A 24,669-nucleotide genomic window follows, 5' to 3' on the forward strand; every position below is an offset into this window, starting at 1 on the left:
CATTACAGAGGCAGAGGCCTGAACCATTGCAGAGGCCTGAACCATTGCAGAGGCAGAGGCCTGAACCATTACAGAGGCAGAGGCTTGAACCATTACAGAGGCAGAGGCCTGAACCATTGCAGAGGCAGGCCTAAACCATTACAGAGGTCGAGGCCTGGACCATTACAGAGGCAGAGGCCTGAACCATTGCAGAGGCAGAGGCCTGAACCATTGCAGAGGCAGAGGCCTGAACCATTGCAGAGGCAGAGGCCTGAACCATTGCAGAGGCAGAGGCCTGAACCATTGCAGAGGCAGAGGCCTGAACCATTACAGAGACAGAGGCCTGAACCATTACAGAGGCAAAAGCCTGAGGGCTTGTTTCCACTGTTGCGACGTGATTTCGCCGGCATTCCGACGCTTGTAAAAACGCATGCGGATGCGTTTCCACATGCGTTTTTACCCGCGATTTCGCGTGCGATTTCGCATGGCAGGGTGCCATGCGAAATTAACCATGACACTGCCAGGGCAAAATAAAATTGAAAAAGGTGCGAAATCGCGGGTAAAAACGCATGTAACAAACGCATGCGTTTTTACTATTAAATACATTAGCGGCGAATCGCATGCATTCCACTCGCAGGCGAATTCGTTGGCTCTTTTGTGCGTTTTTTTACCGCTGAAAAAAACGCACCTCAACAACGCTACAGTGGAAACAAGCCCATCCACTTGCATTACATGTGCGAATCCGCATGCATTGGACGCATGCGGATTCGTGATAGTGGGAACGAGCCCTGAATCATTACAGAGGCAGTGGCCTGAACCATTACAGAGAAGCCTGACTTCTGAGATAACACAGCTCCCACCCCCACCTCTGAGGCATCAACCTCCACAATGAAGGGGAAGGCGACATCAACATGCCTCAGTATCGGGGAAGAACAAAACAGTTTCTTTAGGTTCGAAAAGGCCGCATGAGCCTCTGGTGACCAGTGATGAGTGTCAGCCCCTTTCCTGGTGAGGCTGGTGAGAGGAGCGATGATGGTTGAATACCCCTTAACCTATTTTGGTTCCTGGACGTAGTTTCTACGTCCAGGAACCATGCGCGCTACCGCGCGCTCCCGCGGCCGATCGCGCGCGTGCACGCGCACTCCCGGCCGCGGATTCGGTAGCCAGGGAATCAATGTATCAGGCTATGGTGCCCGATCATTGATTCCTCTCCCCCGCTGAAAAAGCGACAGCTTCTCTCGGAAGCTGCGCCTTTTCTGGCCGTTCCCTCCCCGATGTGTCACTATAAGCGTATGTTACGCTTAGAGTGACGTCATGTAAACAAACTTATGGCCGCCATCATGTGGCCAAAAAATAATACTACACCTGTAAAAAAAAAAATAATTAAAATTAACACACATTTACATTATAAATCTATTGTTTACCTCCCACCCTCCCAAAACTACCCAAATAAAATGTTTACAATAATGTTTACTCCTCAGCGCCGCCCAGCTCCCATCAACCAATCATCTGCTGAGCTGGGGTCAGCTGACCGTCCCGATCAGCTGACCCTTCTCCTATTGGCATAAAGAGCCTGTCTTGCGGCGCGCGCGCGTGTAGCTCTCCATCTGTGTGCACTACTTGGTCCAAATAACCCAGACGCATGTTGCTGTGAGGAAACCGCCGCTCTGTGCGCGGAAACCACCGCCTCACTGTCGGCACAAGCGGCGGCTTCTCTGCAATCCTTCACACATAGGCAGAGCCTGAACCATTACAGAGGCAGAGTCCTGTACCATTACAGAGGCAGAGGCTTGAACCATTACAGAGGCCTGAACCATTACAGAGGCAGAGGCCTGAACCACTACAGAGGCAGAGGCCTGAACCATTACAGAGGCAGAGTCCTGAACCATTACAGAGGCCTGAACCATTACAATGGCAGAGGCCCGAACCATTACAGAGGCAGAGGCTCGAACCATTACAGAGGCAGAGGCTCGAACCATTACAGAGGCAGAGGCTCGAACCATTACAGAGGCAGAGGCCCGAACCATTACCGAGGCAGAGGCCCGAACCATTACCGAGGCAGAGGCCCGAACCATTGCAGAGGCAGAGACCTGAACCATTACAGAGGCCTGAACCATTACAGAGGCAGAGGCCTGTACCATTACAGAGGCAGAGGCTCGAACCATTACAGAGGCCTGAACCATTACAGATGCAGAGGCCTGAACCATTACAGAGGCCTGAACCATTACAGAGGCAGAGGCCTGAACCATTACAGAGGCAGAGGCCTGAACCATTACAGAGACAAAGACCTGAACCATTACAGAGACAAAAACCTGAACCATTACAGAGGTAGACGCCTGTACCATTACAGAGGCAGAGGCCTAAACCATTACAGAGGCAGAGGCCTGAACCATTACAATGGCAGAAGCCTGAACCATTACAATGGCAGAGGCCTGAACCATTACAGAGGCAGAGGCTCGAACCATTACAGAGGCAGAGGCTCGAACCATTACAGAGGCAGAGGCTCGAACCATTACAGAGGCAGAGGCCCGAACCATTACCGAGGCAGAGGCCCGAACCATTACCGAGGCAGAGGCCCGAACCATTACAGAGGCAGAGGCCCGAACCATTGCAGAGGCAGAGACCTGAACCATTACAGAGGCCTGAACCATTACAGAGGCAGAGGCCTGTACCATTACAGAGGCAGAGGCTCGAACCATTACAGAGGCCTGAACCATTACAGATGCAGAGGCCTGAACCATTACAGAGGCCTGAACCATTACAGAGGCAGAGGCCTGAACCATTACAGAGGCAGAGGCCTGAACCATTACAGAGACAAAGACCTGAACCATTACAGAGACAAAAACCTGAACCATTACAGAGGTAGACGCCTGTACCATTACAGAGGCAGAGGCCTAAACCATTACAGAGGCAGAGGCCTGAACCATTACAATGGCAGAAGCCTGAACCATTACAATGGCAGAGGCCTGAACCATTACAGAGGCAGAGGCTTGAACCATTACAGAGGCCTGAACCATTACAATAGCAGAGGCCTGAACCATTACAATAGCAGAGGCCTGAACCATTACAGAGGCAGAGGCCTGAACCATTACAGAGGCAGAGGCCCAAACCATTACAGAGGCAGAGGCCCGAACCATTACAGAGGCAGAGGCCTGAAACATTACAGAGTCAGAGACCCGAACCATTACAGAGGCAGAGGCCCGAACCATTTCAGAGTCAGAGGCCCGAACCATTACAGAGGCAGAGGCCTGAAACATTACAGAGGCAGAGGCCCGAACCATTACAGAGGCAGAGGCGTGAACCATTACAGAGGCCTAAACTATTAGAGAGACAGAGGCCTGTACCATTACAGAGGCAGAGACTCGAACCATTACAGAGGCTTGAACCATTACAGAGACAAAGGCCTGAACCATTACAGAGGCAGAGGCCTGAACCATTACAATGGCAGAGGCCCGAACCATTACAATGGCAGAGGCCTGAATCATTACAATGGCAGAGGCCTGAACCATTACAATGGCAGAGGCCTGAACCATTACAGAGGTTAAGGCCCGAACCATTACAGATTCAGAGGCCCGACTATTACAGAGTCAGAGGCCCGAACCATTGCAGAGTCAGAGGCCCGAACCATTGCAGAGTCAGAGGCCCGAACCATTGCAGAGTCAGAGGCCCGAACCATTGCAGAGTCAGAGGCCCGAACCATTACAGAGGCAGAGGCCTGAACCATTACAGAGGCAGAGGCTTGAACCATTACAGAGGCAGAGGTGTGAACCCTTACAGAGGCAGAGGCCTGAACCATTACAGAGGCCTAAACTATTAGAGAGACAGAGGCCTGTACCATTACAGAGGCAGAGACTCGAACCATTACAGAGGCTTGAACCATTACAGAGACAAAGGCCTGAACCATTACAGAGGCAGAGGCCTGAACCATTACAATGGCAGAGGCCTGAACCATTACAATGGCAGAGGCCCGAACCATTACAATGGCAGAGGCCTGAATCATTACAATGGCAGAGGCCTGAACCATTACAATGGCAGAGGCCTGAACCATTACAATGGCAGAGGCCTGAACCATTACAGAGGCAGAGGCCTGAACCATTACAGAGGTAAAGGCCCGAACCATGGCAGAGGCCCGAACCATTACAGAGGCAGAGGCCCGAACCATTACAGAGGCAGAGGCCAGAACCATTACAGAGGCCAGAACCATTACAGAGACAGAGGCCAGAACCATTACAGAGACAGAGGCCTGAACCATTACAGAGGCCAGAACCATTACAGAGACAGAGACCTGGACCATTACAGAGGCAGAGGCCTGAACCATTACAGAGGCCTGAACCATTGCAGAGGCAGGCTTGAACCATTGCAGAGGCAGGCTTGAACCATTGCAGAGGCCAATGCCTGGACCATTACAGAGGCCTGAACCATTGCAGAGGCAGAGGCCTGAACCATTGCAGAGGCAGAGGCCTGAACCATTGCAGAGGCAGAGGCCTGAACCATTGCAGAGGCAGAGGCCTGAACCATTGCAGAGGCAGAGGCCTGAACCATTACAGAGACAGAGGCCTGAACCATTACAGAGATAGAGACCTGAACCATTACAGAGGCAGAGGCCTGAATCATTACAGAGGCAGAGGCCTGAACCATTACAGAGGCCTGAACCATTGCAGAGGCAGGCTTGAACCATTACAGAGCCAGAGGCCTGAACTATTACAGAGGCAGAGGCCTGAACTATTACAGAGATAGAGACCTGGACCATTACAGAGGCAAAAGCCTGAATCATTACAGAGGCAGAGGCCTGAACTATTACAGAGGCAGAGGCCTGAACCATTACAGAGATAGAGACCTGGACCATTACAGAGGCAAAAGCCTGAATCATTACAGAGGCCTGAACCATTACAGAGGCAGAGGCCTGAACCATTACAGAGGCAGAGGCCTGAACCATTACAGAGACAAAGACCTGAACCATTACAGAGACAAAAACCTGAACCATTACAGAGGTAGACGCCTGTACCATTACAGAGGCAGAGGCCTAAACCATTACAGAGGCAGAGGCCTGAACCATTACAATGGCAGAGGCCTGAACCATTACAATGGCAGAAGCCTGAACCATTACAATGGCAGAGGCCTGAACCATTACAGAGGCAGAGGCTTGAACCATTACAGAGGCCTGAACCATTACAATAGCAGAGGCCTGAACCATTACAATAGCAGAGGCCTGAACCATTACAGAGGCAGAGGCCTGAACCATTACAGAGGCAGAGGCCCAAACCATTACAGAGGCAGAGGCCCGAACCATTACAGAGGCAGAGGCCTGAAACATTACAGAGTCAGAGACCCGAACCATTACAGAGGCAGAGGCCAGAACCATTACAGAGGCAGAGGCCCGAACCATTGCAGAGTCAGAGGCCCGACTATTACAGAGTCAGAGGCCCGAACCATTGCAGATCCAGAGGCCCGAACCATTGCAGAGTCAGAGGCCCGAACCATTACAGAGGCAGAGGCCTGAACCATTACAGAGGCAGAGGCTTGAACCATTACAGAGGCAGAGGTGTGAACCCTTACAGAGGCAGAGGCCTGAACCATTACAGAGGCCTAAACTATTAGAGAGACAGAGGCCTGTACCATTACAGAGGCAGAGACTCGAACCATTACAGAGGCTTGAACCATTACAGAGACAAAGGCCTGAACCATTACAGAGGCAGAGGCCTGAACCATTACAATGGCAGAGGCCTGAACCATTACAATGGCAGAGGCCCGAACCATTACAATGGCAGAGGCCTGAATCATTACAATGGCAGAGGCCTGAATCATTACAATGGCAGAGGCCTGAACCATTACAATGGCAGAGGCCTGAACCATTACAGAGGCAGAGGCCTGAACCATTACAGAGGTAAAGGCCCGAACCATTACAGAGGTAAAGGCCCGAACCATTACAGAGGCAGAGGCCCGAACCATTACAGAGGCAGAGGCCCGAACCATTACAGAGGCAGAGGCCAGAACCATTACAGAGGCCAGAACCATTACAGAGACAGAGGCCAGAACCATTACAGAGACAGAGGCCAGAACCATTACAGAGACAGAGGCCTGAACCATTACAGAGGCCAGAACCATTACAGAGACAGAGACCTGGACCATTACAGAGGCAGAGGCCTGAACCATTACAGAGGCCTGAACCATTGCAGAGGCAGGCTTGAACCATTGCAGAGGCAGGCCTGAACCATTACAGAGGCCGAGGCCTGGACCATTACAGAGGCCTGAACCATTGCAGAGGCAGAGGCCTGAACCATTGCAGAGGCAGAGGCCTGAACCATTACAGAGGCAGAGGCCTGAACCATTACAGAGATAGAGACCTGAACCATTACAGAGGCAGAGGCCTGAATCATTACAGAGGCAGAGGCCTGAACCATTACAGAGGCCTGAACCATTGCAGAGGCAGGCTTGAACCATTACAGAGCCAGAGGCCTGAACTATTACAGAGGCAGAGGCCTGAACTATTACAGAGATAGAGACCTGGACCATTACAGAGGCAAAAGCCTGAATCATTACAGAGGCCTGAACCATTACAGAGGCAGAGGCCTGAACCATTACAGAGGCAGAGGCCTGAACCATTACAGAGGCAGAGGCCCAAACCATTACAGAGGCCTGAACCATTACAGAGACAAAGACCTGAACCATTACAGAGACAAAAACCTGAACCATTACAGAGGTAGACGCCTGTACCATTGCAGAGGCAGAGGCCTAAACCATTACAGAGGCAGAGGCCTGAACCATTACAATGGCAGAAGCCTGAACCATTACAATGGCAGAGGCCTGAACCATTACAGAGGCAGAGGCTTGAACCATTACAGAGGCCTGAACCATTACAATAGCAGAGGCCTGAACCATTACAATAGCAGAGGCCTGAACCATTACAGAGGCAGAGGCCTGAACCATTACAGAGGCAGAGGCCTGAACCATTACAGAGGCAGAGGCCCAAACCATTACAGAGGCAGAGGCCCGAACCATTACAGAGGCAGAGGCCTGAAACATTACAGAGTCAGAAACCCGAACCATTACAGAGGCAGAGGCCCGAACCATTGCAGAGTCAGAGGCCCGAACCATTACAGAGGCAGAGGCCTGAAACATTACAGAGGCAGAGGCCCGAACCATTACAGAGGCAGAGGCGTGAACCATTACAGAGGCCTAAACTATTAGAGAGACAGAGGCCTGTACCATTACAGAGGCAGAGACTCGAACCATTACAGAGGCTTGAACCATTACAGAGACAAAGGCCTGAACCATTACAGAGGCAGAGGCCTGAACCATTACAATGGCAGAGGCCCGAACCATTACAATGGCAGAGGCCTGAATCATTACAATGGCAGAGGCCTGAACCATTACAATGGCAGAGGCCTGAACCATTACAGAGGTTAAGGCCCAAACCATTACAGAGTCAGAGGCCCGACTATTACAGAGTCAGAGGCCCGAACCATTGCAGAGTCAGAGGCCCGAACCATTGCAGAGTCAGAGGCCCGAACCATTACAGAGGCAGAGGCCTGAACCATTACAGAGGCAGAGGCTTGAACCATTACAGAGGCAGAGGTGTGAACCCTTACAGAGGCAGAGGCCTGAACTATTACAGAGGCCTAAACTATTAGAGAGACAGAGGCCTGTACCATTACAGAGGCAGAGACTCGAACCATTACAGAGGCTTGAACCATTACAGAGACAAAGGCCTGAACCATTACAGAGGCAGAGGCCTGAACCATTACAATGGCAGAGGCCTGAACTATTACAATGGCAGAGGCCCGAACCATTACAATGGCAGAGGCCCGAACCATTACAATGGCAGAGGCCTGAACCATTACAGAGGCAGAGGCCTGAACCATTACAGAGGTAAAGGCCCGAACCATTACAGAGGCAGAGGCCCGAACCATTACAGAGGCAGAGGCCCGAACCATTACAGAGGCAGAGGCCCGAACCATTACAGAGGCAGAGGCCAGAACCATTACAGAGGCCAGAACCATTACAGAGACAGAGGCCAGAACCATTACAGAGACAGAGGCCTGAACCATTACAGAGGCCAGAACCATTACAGAGACAGAGACCTGGACCATTACAGAGGCAGAGGCCTGAACCATTACAGAGGCCTGAACCATTGCAGAGGCAGGCTTGAACCATTGCAGAGGCAGGCTTGAACCATTGCAGAGGCAGGCCTGAACCATTACAGAGGCCGAGGCCTGGACCATTACAGAGGCCTGAACCATTGCAGAGGCAGAGGCCAGAACCATTACAGAGGCCTGAACCATTACAGAGACAGAGGCCAGAACCATTACAGAGACAGAGGCCTGAACCATTACAGAGGCCAGAACCATTACAGAGACAGAGACCTGGACCATTACAGAGGCAGAGGCCTGAACCATTACAGAGGCCTGAACCATTGCAGAGGCAGGCTTGAACCATTGCAGAGGCAGGCTTGAACCATTGCAGAGGCAGGCCTGAACCATTACAGAGGCCGAGGCCTGGACCATTACAGAGGCCTGAACCATTGCAGAGGCAGAGGCCTGAACCATTGCAGAGGCAGAGGCCTGAACCATTGCAGAGGCAGAGGCCTGAACCATTGCAGAGGCCTGAACCATTGCAGAGGCAGAGGCCTGAACCATTACAGAGACAGAGGCCTGAACCATTACAGAGATAGAGACCTGAACCATTACAGAGGCAGAGGCCTGAATCATTACAGAGGCAGAGGCCTGAACCATTACAGAGGCCTGAACCATTGCAGAGGCAGGCTTGAACCATTACAGAGCCAGAGGCCTGAACTATTACAGAGGCAGAGGCCTGAACTATTACAGAGATAGAGACCTGGACCATTACAGAGGCAAAAGCCTGAATCATTACAGAGGCAGAGGCCTGAACTATTACAGAGGCAGAGGCCTGAACCATTACAGAGATAGAGACCTGGACCATTACAGAGGCAAAAGCCTGAATCATTACAGAGGCCTGAACCATTACAGAGGCAGAGGCCTGAACCATTACAGAGGCAGAGGCCTGAACCATTACAGAGACAAAGACCTGAACCATTACAGAGACAAAAACCTGAACCATTACAGAGGTAGATGCCTGTACCATTACAGAGGCAGAGGCCTAAACCATTACAGAGGCAGAGGCCTGAACCATTACAATGGCAGAAGCCTGAACCATTACAATGGCAGAGGCCTGAACCATTACAGAGGCAGAGGCTTGAACCATTACAGAGGCCTGAACCATTACAATAGCAGAGGCCTGAACCATTACAATAGCAGAGGCCTGAACCATTACAGAGGCAGAGGCCTGAACCATTACAGAGGCAGAGGCCCAAACCATTACAGAGGCAGAGGCCCGAACCATTACAGAGGCAGAGGCCTGAAACATTACAGAGTCAGAGACCCGAACCATTACAGAGGCAGAGGCCAGAACCATTACAGAGGCAGAGGCCCGAACCATTGCAGAGTCAGAGGCCCGACTATTACAGAGTCAGAGGCCCGAACCATTGCAGAGTCAGAGGCCCGAACCATTGCAGAGTCAGAGGCCCGAACCATTACAGAGGCAGAGGCCTGAACCATTACAGAGGCAGAGGCTTGAACCATTACAGAGGCAGAGGTGTGAACCCTTACAGAGGCAGAGGCCTGAACCATTACAGAGGCCTAAACTATTAGAGAGACAGAGGCCTGTACCATTACAGAGGCAGAGACTCGAACCATTACAGAGGCTTGAACCATTACAGAGACAAAGGCCTGAACCATTACAGAGGCAGAGGCCTGAACCATTACAATGGCAGAGGCCTGAACCATTACAATGGCAGAGGCCCGAACCATTACAATGGCAGAGGCCTGAATCATTACAATGGCAGAGGCCTGAACCATTACAATGGCAGAGGCCTGAACCATTACAGAGGCAGAGGCCTGAACCATTACAGAGGTAAAGGCCCGAACCATTACAGAGGTAGAGGCCCGAACCATTACAGAGGCAGAGGCCCGAACCATTACAGAGGCAGAGGCCCGAACCATTACAGAGGCAGAGGCCAGAACCATTACAGAGGCCAGAACCATTACAGAGACAGTGGCCAGAACCATTACAGAGACAGAGGCCTGAACCATTACAGAGGCCAGAACCATTACAGAGACAGAGACCTGGACCATTACAGAGGCAGAGGCCTGAACCATTACAGAGGCCTGAACCATTGCAGAGGCAGGCTTGAACCATTGCAGAGGCAGGCCTGAACCATTACAGAGGCCGAGGCCTGGACCATTACAGAGGCCTGAACCATTGCAGAGGCAGAGGCCTGAACCATTGCAGAGGCAGAGGCCTGAACCATTACAGAGGCAGAGGCCTGAACCATTACAGAGATAGAGACCTGAACCATTACAGAGGCAGAGGCCTGAAGCATTACAGAGGCAGAGGCCTGAACCATTACAGAGGCCTGAACCATTGCAGAGGCAGGCTTGAACCATTACAGAGCCAGAGGCCTGAACTATTACAGAGGCAGAGGCCTGAACTATTACAGAGATAGAGACCTGGACCATTACAGAGGCAAAAGCCTGAATCATTACAGAGGCCTGAACCATTACAGAGGCAGAGGCCTGAACCATTACAGAGGCAGAGGCTTGAACCATTACAGAGGCAGAGGTGTGAACCCTTACAGAGGCAGAGGCCTGAACTATTACAGAGGCCTAAACTATTAGAGAGACAGAGGCCTGTACCATTACAGAGGCAGAGACTCGAACCATTACAGAGGCTTGAACCATTACAGAGACAAAGGCCTGAACCATTACAGAGGCAGAGGCCTGAACCATTACAATGGCAGAGGCCTGAACTATTACAATGGCAGAGGCCCGAACCATTACAATGGCAGAGGCCCGAACCATTACAATGGCAGAGGCCTGAACCATTACAGAGGCAGAGGCCTGAACCATTACAGAGGTAAAGGCCCGAACCATTACAGAGGCAGAGGCCCGAACCATTACAGAGGCAGAGGCCCGAACCATTACAGAGACAGAGGCCAGAACCATTACAGAGACAGAGGCCTGAACCATTACAGAGACAGAGGCCTGAACCATTACAGAGGCCAGAACCATTACAGAGACAGAGACCTGGACCATTACAGAGGCAGAGGACTGAACCATTACAGAGGCCTGAACCATTGCAGAGGCAGGCTTGAACCATTGCAGAGGCAGGCTTGAACCATTGCAGAGGCAGGCCTGAACCATTACAGAGGCCGAGGCCTGGACCATTACAGAGGCCTGAACCATTGCAGAGGCAGAGGCCTGAACCATTGCAGAGGCAGAGGCCTGAACCATTGCAGAGGCAGAGGCCTGAACCATTACAGAGACAGAGGCCTGAACCATTACAGAGATAGAGACCTGAACCATTACAGAGGCAGAGGCCTGAATCATTACAGAGGCAGAGGCCTGAACCATTACAGAGGCCTGAACCATTGCAGAGGCAGGCCTGAACCATTACAGAGCCAGGCCTGGACCATTACAGAGGCAGTGGCCTGAACCATTACAGAGAAGCCTGACTTCTGAGATAACACAGCTCCCACCCCCACCTCTGAGGCATCAACCTCCACAATGAAGGGGAAGGCGACATCAACATGCCTCAGTATTGGGGAAGAACAAAACAGTTTCTTTAGGTTCGAAAAGGCCGCATGAGCCTCTGGTGACCAGTGATGAGTGTCAGCCCCTTTCCTGGTGAGGCTGGTGAGAGGAGCGATGATGGTTGAATACCCCTTAACCTATTTTGGTTCCTGGACGTAGTTTCTACGTCCAGGAACCATGCGCGCTACCGCGCGCTCCCGCGGCCGATCGCACGCGTGCACGCGCACTCCCGGCCGCGGATTCGGTAGCCAGGGAATCAAGGTATCAGGCTATGGTGCCCGATCATTGATTCCTCTCCCCCGCTGAAAAAGCGACAGCTTCTCTCGGAAGCTGCGCCTTTTCTGGCCGTTCCCTTCCCGATGTGTCACTCTAAGCGTATGTTACGCTTAGAGTGACGTCATGTAAACAAACTCATGGCCGCCATCTTGTGGCCAAAAAGTAATAGTACACCTGTAAAAAAAAAAATATTAAAATTAACACACATTTACATTATAAATCTATTGTTTACCTCCCACCCTCCCAAAACTACCCAAATAAAATGTTTACAATAATGTTTACTCCTCAGCGCCGCCCAGCTCCCATCAACCAATCATCTGCTGAGCTGGGGTCAGCTGACCGTCCCGATCAGCTGACCCTTCTCCTATTGGCATAAAGAGCCTGTCTTGCGGCGCGCGCGCGTAGCTCTCCATCTGTGTGCACTACTAGGTCCAGATAACCCAGACGCATGTTGCTGTGAGGAAACCGCCGCTCTGTGCGCGGAAACCACCGCCTCACTGTCGGCACAAGCGGCGGCTTCTCCGCAATCCTTCACACATAGGCAGAGCCTGAACCATTACAGAGGCAGAGACCTAAACCTTTACAGAGGCCTGAACCATTACAGAGGCAGAGTCCTGTACCATTACAGAGGCAGAGGCTTGAACCATTACAGAGGCCTGAACCATTACAGAGGCAGAGTCCTGAACCATTACAGAGGCCTGAACCATTACAATGGCAGAGGCCTGAACCATTACAGAGGCAGAGGCCCGAACCATTACAGAGGCAGAGGCTCGAACCATTACAGAGGCAGAGGCTCGAACCATTACCGAGGCAGAGGCTCGAACCATTACCGAGGCAGAGGCCCGAACCATTACCGAGGCAGAGGCCCGAACCATTACAGAGGCAGAGGCCCGAACCATTACAGAGGCAGAGACCTGAATGATTACAGAGGCAGATGCCCGAACCATTACAGAGGCAGAGACCTGAACCATTACAGAGGCCTGAACCATTACAGAGGCAGAGACCTGAACCATTACAGAGGCAGATGCCCGAACCATTACAGAGGCAGAGACCTGAACCATTACAGAGGCCTGAACCATTACAGAGGCAGAGGCCTGTACCATTACAGAGGCAGAGGCTCGAACCATTACAGAGGCCTGAACCATTACAGATGCAGAGGCCTGAACCATTACAGAGGCCTGAACCATTACCGAGGCAGAGGCCCGAACCATTACCGAGGCAGAGGCCCGAACCATTACAGAGGCAGAGGCCTGAACCATTACAGAGACAAAGACCTGAACCATTACAGAGACAAAAACCTGAACCATTACAGAGGTAGACGCCTGTACCATTACAGAGGCAGAGGCCTAAACCATTACAGAGGCAGAGGCCTGAACCATTATAATGGCAGAAGCCTGAACCATTACAATGGCAGAGGCCTGAACCATTACAGAGGCAGAGGCTTGAACCATTACAGAGGCCTGAACCATTACAATAGCAGAGGCCTGAACCATTACAGAGGCAGAGGCCCAAACCATTACAGAGGCAGAGGCCGGAACCATTACAGAGTCAGAGGCCCGAACCATTACAGAGGCAGAGGCCTGAAACATTACAGAGTCAGAGGCCCGAACCATTACAGAGTCAGAGGCCCGAACCATTACAGAGGCAGAGGCCTGAAACATTACAGAGGCAGAGGCCTGAACCATTACAGAGGCAGAGGCGTGAACCATTACAGAGGCCTAAACTATTAGAGAGACAGAGGCCTGCACCATTACAGAGGCAGAGACTCGAACCATTACAGAGGCTTGAACCATTACAGAGACAAAGGCCTGAACCATTACAGAGGCAGAGGCCTGAACCATTACAATGGCAGAGGCCTGAACCATTACAATGGCAGAGGCCTGAACCATTACAGAGGCAGAGGCCTGAACCATTACAGAGGTTAAGGCCCGAACCATTACAGAGTCAGAGGCCCGACCATTACAGAGTCAGAGGCCCGAACCATTGCAGAGTCAGAGGCCCGAACCATTGCAGAGTCAGAGGCCCGAACCATTACAGAGGCAGAGGCCAGAACCATTACAGAGGCCTGAACCATTACAGAGGCAGAGGCGTGAACCCTTACAACGGCAGAGACCTGAACCATTACAATGGCAGAGACCTGAAGCATTGCAGAGGCAGAGGCCTGAACCATTACAGAGGCCTAAACTATTAGAGAGACAGAGGCCTGTACCATTACAGAGGCAGAGACTCGAACCATTACAGAGGCTTGAACCATTACAGAGACAAAGGCCTGAACCATTACAGAGGCAGAGGCCTGAACCATTACAATGGCAGAGGCCCGAACCATTACAATGGCAGAGGCCTGAATCATTACAATGGCAGAGGCCTGAACCATTACAATGGCAGAGGCCTGAACCATTACAGAGGCAGAGGCCTGAACCATTACAGAGGCAGAGGCCTGAACCATTACAGAGGTAAAGGCCCGAACCATTACAGAGGCAGAGGCCCGAACCATTACAGAGGCAGAGGCCAGAACCATTACAGAGGCCAGAACCATTACAGAGACAGAGGCCAGAACCATTACAGAGACAGAGGCCTGAACCATTACAGAGGCAGAGGCCCGAACTATTACAGAGGCCAGAACCATTACAGAGACAGAGGCCAGAACCATTACAGAGACAGAGGCCTGAACCATTACAGAGGCAGAGGCCTGAACCATTACAGAGGTAAAGGCCCAAACCATTACAGAGCCAGAGGCCCGAACCATTACAGAGGCAGAGGCCCGACCATTACAGAGTCAGAGGCCCGAACCATTACAGAGGCAGAGGCCTGAACCATTACAGAGGCAGTGGCCTGAACCATTACAGAGGTAAAGGCCCGAACCATTACAGAGGCAGAGGCCCGAACCATTACAGAGGCAGAGGCCAGAACCATTACAGAGACAGAGGCCTGAACCATTACAGAGGCAGAGGCCCGAACTATTACAGAGGCCAGAACCATTACAGAGACAGAGGCCAGAACCATTACAGAGACAGAGGCCAGAACCATTACAGAGACAGAGGCCAGAACCATTACAGAGACAGAGGCCTGAACCATTACAGAGGCAGAGGCCTGAACCATTACAGAGGTAAAGGCCCGAACCATTACAGAGCCAGAGGCCCGAACCATTACAGAGTCAGAGGCCCGAACCATTACAGAGTCAGAGGCCTGAACCATTACAGAGGCAGAGGCCTGAACCATTACAGAGGCAGAGGCCTGAACCATTACAGAGGCAGAGGCGTGAACCCTTACAACGGCAGAGACCTGAACCATTACAATGGCAGAGACCTGAAGCATTACAAAGGCAGAGGCCCGAACCATTACAGAGGCAGAGGCCTGAACCATTACAGAGGCCTAAACTATTAGAGAGACAGAGGCCTGTACCATTACAGAGGCAGAGACTCGAACCATTACAGAGGCTTGAACCATTACAGAGACAAAGGCCTGAACCATTACAGAGGCAGAGGCCTGAACCATTACAGAGGCAGAGGCCCGAACCATTACAATGGCAGAGGCCTGAATCATTACAATGGCAGAGGCCTGAACCATTACAATGGCAGAGGCCTGAACCATTACAATGGCAGAGGCCTGAACCATTACAGAGGCAGAGGCCTGAACCATTACAGAGGTAAAGGCCCGAACCATTACAGAGGCAGAGGCCCGAACCATTACAGAGGCAGAGGCCAGAACCATTACAGAGGCCAGAACCATTACAGAGACAGAGGCCAGAACCATTACAGAGACAGAGGCCTGAACCATTACAGAGGCAGAGGCCCAAACTATTACAGAGGCCAGAACCATTACAGAGGCAGAGGCCTGAACCATTACAGAGGTAAAGGCCCGAACCATTACAGAGGCCAGAACCATTACAGAGGCCAGAACCATTACAGATACAGAGGCCTGAACCATTACAGAGGCAGAGGTCCGAACCATTACAGAAGCCAGAACCATTACAGAGGCAGAGGCCCGAACCATTACATAGACAAGAAACATTACAGAGACAGAGGCCTGAACCATTACAGAGACAGAGGCCTGAACCATTACAGAGGCCTGAACCATTACAGAGGCAGAGGCCCGAACCATTACATAGACGAGAAACATTACAGAGACAGAGGCCTGAACCATTACAGAGGCAGAGGCCTGACCATTACAGAGGCCTGAACCATTACAGAGGCAGAGGCCCGAACCATTACAGAGACAGAGGCCTGACCATTACAGAGGCAGAGGCCTGAACCATTACAGAGGCAGAGGCCTGAACCATTACAGAGGCAGAGGCCTGAATACTAAATGAGGTACCACTCTGGAGGAGAAGAAAGGTACAGACTTCCTTGCAACCTCATGCTTGTATGTCTTAAATTCTTTTGCCCAAAGTTGGCAATGAAATAAAAACTAGTTTTCAAAGTCCAGTTCCACAAGTAGCATTGTTTACATTGCAAAGCAGTCAAATAGTCAAGAACCAACGGTAAAAATGCCATTTAGGGAAAATCCTGTTGATTGGAGGCCTAAGCTTTTTGATGACCTGAGGAGATTGCTGTACGAATCTATGGGTAGAGAGCTGCAGAGACCTGTGCTTGAAGGGACTTACGTTAGTCCTAGAGCCAACCCTGTTAGAAGTAATGAGAGAATGTGTGGAATTGTTGTGGTCCTTTTCCTGGAAGGATGAGAACTCAATCAACCTTTTTCATGTACGGTGGTAAGACGTATTGGTTGACAATATCCTGGCTTTCAGCACAGTATCCGAGATGCACCACCATCCATTGACGGTCTCCGCCTCTCAGTTTTCACCCCGTCAAGTCCAGTTTCTTTGGTCACAGGTTTAAGAAATGAGTGTGTTGAAAGATAATGTTTGGGATTATTGGAAGTCTCGGTGGTTTTACAGCTATCTGGATCAGAAGAGGAAACCAGGGCCTCTACAGCTAGAAAGGAATCCCAACTATGGCTGAAACATTCACCTTCACTAGAATCGCAGAAGTGGAGCAGTCTGTGTGACATATACAGGACGTGGTAGCCATCTTAACTCGCAGATCTTATGTGGAATCCATCTTGTTGACATTTGAAATGTCTGCTGTGTGTGAAAATGTCAGTAATCAGGTTGTGATACCCTCATATGTAAAGTGTTTACCGGTACATTTGCATTCCATTTCCTTAGAAGAAGGGCTGTAATGACATTTGAATATTACCTAGCCACCCATTCATTAGCCCACTAAAAATGAGGAAACTGGGCAGTAATCAGTGTTAAAGAGAACCTGAGGTGGTTTCTAATAATCCTAATAGCACACAGAGGCTGGGTCTGCCTATACTGCCCAGCCTCTGTTGCTATGTAGTGTCCCCCCAGGCTCCCCCTGCGCTCTGCTATGCCCCCATAAATCACACAGCCGGCTAGCGACACGCAGCATGTCACCAGCTGGCTGTTTACCTCTGAAGTATCACTCTCGCCGCTCATCTGCCTCCTCCATAGCGCCGCTCCATTATTTTCACCGGAGTTCCTCTTTAAGCTATTGTCATATGTGTAGCATAGGAAGCTGTGTAAGTACATGAATAGACTGTATGATGTGACGGAGATGGCTACTGCAGGAAACAGTCTGATGTGTGCCTGTAGTTACCAAAGATGTCATTCCATTTGATGCAAGTTAGAAATGAACAGCATTTCCACAGGAAATAGTTTTTCTAGCCTACAGCTGCATTCTGGTTTATAAAATGGATGCTGATAGGATCAGTAATTCTCCAGAGGTTGCTATACTGGTTATCCTGATCTATAGTTAGAATTGCGTCCTCCCGCACCAGGAATTAGACCTTACACTGGGTAAAGTGCTATTTCTGTTTTATTCCCTTTTATTTCGATAAGCAAGCGTCTTGTTGGGTGTCTTTGTCATTTTTCTTTTTGTTTATGCAAATATTATTTTTGTATATATCCTTAATGCATTTGTTCCACCTTTTTGGAAAATTAAATCTTTATTTAATAAGTTAGTCTTCTGTGTACTAATCAGAGAATTGACATCGTCGTTTGAGAGACTGCAGAGTATTGTGTTACAGATCAGTGCTGTATTGTATGCTTGGACTGTTCATTGCTACTCGTGTGAGATTGCATTGTGTGTGGTGTTCTCATAGTTTGGTCTGAAGGCTGCGCCTGACCCAAGCTATGTAAACACCAGCCTGAGTGCGAGCAGCTTGACAGCAGTGCATGAATGTGTCATACTTGCCATACACAGATCTCCTTTCAGTGCAGGAATCTGTGTGTATATGGTGTCTAGCACTATTCACACACGACTGCTAGTAGTGGCCGAGTCTTGCAAGGTGTGGTTAAGGGCAACAGCCTTGTTGTGCCATTAAATAAGGCTGCTCCTCCTCTCGATTTGGCAGAAAACTGTCAGTTCCTGTCTGCAGGCGTGCCGTGGGGGGCAGTTCCTGACACTCTGAGGGTAGGTATGAATTGCTTTGGCCCTCCAGAGTAGAGACAGAGCATATGTGCCTGATAAGTGACAGAGGAATGGAGTGACAACAGATAGGTGATGACTGAACTGTGGATCAAACAAACCTATGTGAGGAAGGCACCACAAAGAGAGGATCTATTGCAAAAGCTTCTTGTTCAGTTTCCATTTGTTGTACTGAATGGAGGGCCTTGTGTCTGCCGGAGTGTTCTGGTGGCCCAGGATGTAGATGTATCATCCGGATGGGTTAGCTCAGAGTTCCTTGCGCCTGCGGCCCGACAGCGATCGGCTATTTCCACCTATCTCCGAGCAGAGAGCCGATACTGCGCCTGCACTGGAGCCCGGGAGGTAAATATTTACATCGCTGATTGATGATTCCACTGGCAGAGGACTGAGATGCCAACTGCTCCACTTGTCCATCAGAATGGTAGAGGTTAGGTGATGGAAGAGATGAAGATAAAGCAAAGCTTGGACTAATGAAGGACTGTGTGTGACAGCAAAGACTTTTAATCTGAGGAAATCGATCTGGGGTGGCAGAGAAACAGTGTTGTGAACAGTGTTGAATTACCCCCCGATCTATCTTTCTGCAGGGAATCAGCCAACTTTTCTTGTAATTTACGACTCGGGCTAACAGGTTGAGAAACAGAAAAACTTGGTCTCAGTGAGAAATTATCAGCTGTGTTTCTGTAGATGCCAGTAGAAGCATAATGACTATCATTCATAAAGCATTCCCGCATGTGGAAATGCTTAATACCGCTGACTTTACCGACCACATTGCAAAATGTCCATTCATAAAGGCTCTTTCCGCAGGCGGAGCTGACATTCCCGTGCAGAGTGATAACTTACCGCCTTGTGCGGTGTTGATACGCAGTTATCCAGAAAGAGTAGCAAAATGTCCATTCATAAACATTACCGCATAGCGGTATGCGGAAGGGGATTACCGATCCCCTGGATGTAGCGGGAAGCTTGCGGAGTACTTGTAAGTGAATGGGACGGACCTTCCACACAGCAGCAGAAGAGAGAGCAGCGCACAGAGAGAATCGGGCAGCTTTTCTGTTTCCGCATGCCTACCGCCCGCCTACCGACACCATTCTCCAGAAAACCTCAGCACTGCTACCGCACCAGGCACAATGTTTATGAATGACCACCCAGAAGGCTAAACTACTGACGGCGGTATTCTCCCGCACGGGTTCTCCTTACCGCCAGCAAGTTTATGAATGATAGCCATTGTCTCCATAGCAATGAATGTGTATTCACTGTGCTCCCAGGATGGCTATTGATGAAAGGAGAATTTTTACGAAGGTTCTGGGATGGGTCAAAAGTCCAAAGGGTGGCAAACAGAATTGGGGATGGGTATCTTGGATCACAAAACAAAGACATGTTGGAAACCGCAGATGAATAGGCACATGTAGGTAGGCATGCTTGAGGTCACTAGCCTCCAGTCATTGTGTTGGATAGTTACGATGACTGACTGGAGGGACCGAACGGCAGCCATGTAAATATTTACCTCCCAGGCTCCAGCACAGGCACAGTAGCGGCTCTCGGCTCGGGATCCCAGTCGGGTCTGCTCTACTGCGCCTGCGCCGGGAAGGTGAATATTGCAGGCGCTACAAATTGTTGGCTGTGGCTTCCGACGGGCCTAGAGCTGCCACCGTGGGACGGAGGAGGATGGGGGAAGCCCGATAGGTTCCAGAGGCTTCACACTCCTGAGGTAAGTAACCCCCAGGGGACGGTGTTTTCTTACAGGTTTTCTTTAAAGAAGAACTCCAGTGAAACTAATGTAATAAAAAAGTGCTTAATTTTTACAATAATCCTGTATAGTAATAGCCCTGTGTCTCTGCGTCCCATGTCCCTGCGCATGTGCAGCACAGACAGCCGTTGGGACTGGAGGAGGACGAGGCCAGGCAGGCAAGCAGTGGTGCTCGGATGGAGGTCGGGATCACGACTTGCCTCCCCTCCTGTACATAAAGCGGCGGCCATGATGGAAAAGCTCCGTCCTTGCTAGACTCTGGTACTGAGAGGATCATCTACAGGCCATTGTTCCTTCAGCAAGTGCATTTTTGTGTGGAAAACCTAGCGTTTTTACTGCTAACAGTGCTCTTATATTGTAGTTGTATTTGTCATGATCACTTCTGCAGCATGTACTGCTGGCTGCAGTGTTACTGAAGACAAGCAGTTTTTGATTTCTTTGTGTGCCTTTGCTTGCATAGTTTTGCCTGCGCTCACACTGAGTGATGATTCCATCTGCAGTCGCTCTGAGGTTGATGACGGTTTGAGATGCATTTGTGAAAACAAACATTGTCTGTTGCAATAGAGCTGCAATCCCTTTCCTGCAGGCTGCATATCATTGTCTGCCTTTTCCTGCTGTCAGCCTGTGATTAATTACCATTCACTTGTGTAGGAATCTGCATGTCTGCTCCCATTGGATGACCTCAGTATAAAGGACTGCTTCCTGCAGTGCTCCATGGGCTATCATAGTCTCAGATTCAGTCTGTTACTCTGTCCGAGGCCCCCCGTTCCTAGATCTCGTGTGGACTGCGCTGACTCCTGCGAAGGGGTCAGTGAGTCCCTCCAGTTCAGCTCTTGTTATCAGTAATTGTTACTTGCTAGTCTTGCATCATATATTGGTTAATCGCCGATATATATGCATACTAGCGCGTTTGTTATTTTCCTTGTATTCGTGATAAATCAGTGTCGCTGATATATACGTACTCGAACTGTTTATATCCTGTGTTCAGTCAGTCAGCTTCCAGCACGTTTTGGTAGGTTGCGCGTATCGTGATCACCCGTGCTTAGCTAGTCAGTCCTGTTCCTGTTGCCTTGTGTGGATTGCGCTCGCTTCTGCGTAGAAGTAGCAAATCCTTCCTAGTCCTGCTCCAGTTCTTAGTTAGTGTTCCTTGCTTATGTCATATATCGGTTTATCGCCGATATATACATATGTCAGTTAGTCGTTTGTAGTTCATTGATAGCTGTAATCGTAATACGCTAGGAAATCATACCTGTTGTATATTTGTGTGTTATTACGTCTGCCTTCTTTGACTCTATCTCCCGACTATTCTGTCCTGTCCTTGTGAGGCACGCCACCGCTGCAATCGCATTGGCTGCCTCATTCCAGTCTGTCTTGTAATGGATGCTTGCTGTCACTAAGTAGCGGCTAGCTAGCAAGCGTTCATTCTGTTACCTGTCCTGATCTTCTGAGTTCTGGTTTATGCGCTCAGCGCTACCTTGCGCTGAGCCACTATAGTGGAAGGATTGTTTGTGGCTGTTCGGATCTACGCCTGCTCTGTACGCCACATCTCCTGTTGGAGTCAGTCCTCTCCTCCACTAAACTGGGGATATCCTGGTTCCTTGTGCTAGCGTGTGTACCTCCTTCATGTCAGGATATACACTACGTGCTGACTGTGGAGGGTATACCACCAAGCCTAACAGTATTCAGTTAGCTAGCCAGTTAGTCATTGCTGTAGTTAGTTGTAGTCAGTGTAGTCAGAGTGTACTGATGATTACTGATTATTGTGTGTAGTGCAGGCAGGCAGGTTCAGAGTACTGCTCACTTGCATTCAGGTAGCCAGTCATACACTTCAGCTACTACTTACAGACAGTCACACTGCCAGTGCTGGTCATTCAGTAAGTTTTGTGAGTGACATTGTGTACTATGCTCACTGGTATTAATCATCTCATTAGCCAGTGATTCATTAGCAACATGTCTGGCAGGGTTTGTAGGGGTATCAGGAAAGGGAGTTCCATTGCTTCAGCCACTTCTGGGACTGCTCCACGGCCAGGGAGAGGACTCCCAGCTGTACAGGGTCGTGGTGCAGCAGAAAGGGCAGCACAGCCTGGGCTGAGTCAGCGGACGCCGTTATCAAAATATTTTAAAGCTTCTGGTCCCCATGTGGTGGTTGAGCAGATGGAACCTGAGGTGTTGATGGACATCATGACTGCATCCCAGACCTCTGCTGTGAGCAGCACTCCAAGCAGCAGCAGCAGCAGCAGCCAACACCCCACACTTGCTGTGACATCCACCCCAGCACCCACTGGTCAGCAGCCCTCCCAGGATGACAGCGTTCTATCCCTCAGTCCGGCATCTGGGAACATATTGATGGCTGAAGCTCAGGACATACCGGGGACTGATATGGAGGAGATTGACCTCGGGCCACAATCACAACTGTTATTAGATGATGTTGATGAAGAGGGGTCTGTGTCTGGGGATGTAGGGGCGGAAGAGGAGGTGGGGGAGTCAGAGGAAGAGCTTCATTTTGATGATGATGACGTTGTGGAAGGTCCGTACGTGCAGCCTGAGTCCGGGGAAGAATGGTCAGAGCAGGATGACGAGTCACCTAGGCCTCATCCCTCCAGGGCCACCTGAAGAGCCGCCACTGCCATCAGTATGAGGAGTTCAAGAGGAGGCAGGTGTGACAATCCAGCCCCGCGATCCCGTCGAGATCTGCTCCCGTTAGCGTACGCAGGAAGTACGGGCGCAGACGGACAACGAGACCGGTTGCTGGATCGTCAGAGGGAAGAAAGAAAAGGGCGACAGAGCGTGCCAATCCCGTCTAATCTGCTCCCGTTAGCATACGCAGGAAGTACGGTGAACAGACTGACAATAAAGATTGGTCGCGCAGCTGCCGACAATATGTAATGGGACAAACATCCACCAATCCCGTATTACTAGGCCACTGTTGCCATGCAGGTCTCATGCACTAGAGACTGCTGGAGGCAAATTCACTGTGTGCGTAGTAAACGGTTAAGATTGGTTGGAGGTGCCCATACATGTACAATTCTGATTGTATATACAATCGGTAAACTAAAAATATCGATTTCGCGCTGGAAACCGGGTAAATAAAGTAAACTGCCACCACTCTCTCAAGTTCAGGGAGGAAAGAGACTCCCGCTATCATAATACGGTAGCCAGCCCAATCACGTTCAACACGCTCAAGTCACCGTTCGGGGAATAATCACTTCCGACGGCTTAAAGACTGTGAGCAATGTGACGTTAAAGAAAGGTTACTGGGTCCCTATATGATGCAATCTCGAATTGTATTTACAATCGAGAAACGAAAGTTATCGATTTCGCACAGGAAATCTGGTACTAGCTAATCCTAGAAGGAAGAAACCGTTATTTACAACCTAGCTAGCAAATCAACAATTTATAAGCAAATCATAAAACAATGCGGTAGTATGACTGACTCTTCAGAGGGTAGATTCGTTATAGCAGCAATCAGATGACCAGAACAGGCACAAGACTGAACGATAAAATCGTTAGTTTATTTCTAAACTACATACACACAGCTTATTTTAGAACAGATTGATTGGACAAAGAGAAGAGAGGAAGAGAAACAGAATGTCTGATTATATACAGTTCAAATACCGTTATTGGTAGTCCATGCGGCAATCGCAAGTCTTTGGCGAAAGTCCCAAAATGGCGGTTGCCATGCGGCCAACAGGCCTTTGTTAGAAAGTTCAAAGATGGAGGTTGGCCCGTGTCCCTGCGGGCTGCCAGGATGTTACTAGGCATCAGATTGAAGGTAAAGGACACAGAGCTTTCTGGGCTCTGTCTGGTTATAGCCCCCACTCCAGCAAGGAGGGGTTAGGGGGCGTGGATCACACACCTCTTTGCAGCAGGAGGTCTCTGCCCCTCTTATAGAGGCAAGAATTTACCTGAATCATGATAAGTGTGCTCATCTGCAAACCGTACAAGTTATGTTAAATCTAATAACATTTTTAGGTTTGTCAGAATTTATCAAGAACGTTGATACCAAACTTGGGGGGTTTAGAGTGAACGGTGACCCCAAAATGCATATCTCTGCTTTGGCAGGGCCTACCTTGAATTCAGAAACATCCAATCATGTGGTTGGTTCCGAATTTCAGAATAAGCGGGTTCTTAAGGCCGTTGCCTATTTGGAAAGCCATCTTTATGGCAAAAGATGGATTTCATATTTGTGAGATCACAGAAAGGTCAGCTGGGAGATGGAATCTCCTTGATCCTTCAGCTGAGGTAATCCTGGGAGAACCCCCTGCTGTGATCGGTTCCTAGCAGTCTAGAGGAAGGGGCTGTTTATTAGCTTCTGTCCATCTAATCTCTGATGGATGAGCTATAACCTTCCAGGGATGCTGGAGAAACACTTTCACACTGAGGTGAGAAAAGCTGTAATTAGGAGCTACCAATGAGCCAGGGTTTGTTAGCATTTGACCAGGGAGAGGAACTGTATTAACCCCTGGCTCCCCTGATCTTCTTATAAACCAAGCCTTTCCCTCTGCTGTCACTTTTAATAGTGGCGACAGGGAATATTTTATAAGGCTCTAACTACTTTTTTAGGACGAATAAACGTTGATTCGTCACAGCAGGCACTGCAAGCAGGGGG

The sequence above is a fragment of the Hyperolius riggenbachi genome, chromosome 5 (genome assembly GCF_040937935.1).
Source record: "Hyperolius riggenbachi isolate aHypRig1 chromosome 5, aHypRig1.pri, whole genome shotgun sequence".
Taxonomy (NCBI): Eukaryota; Metazoa; Chordata; class Amphibia; order Anura; family Hyperoliidae; genus Hyperolius; species Hyperolius riggenbachi.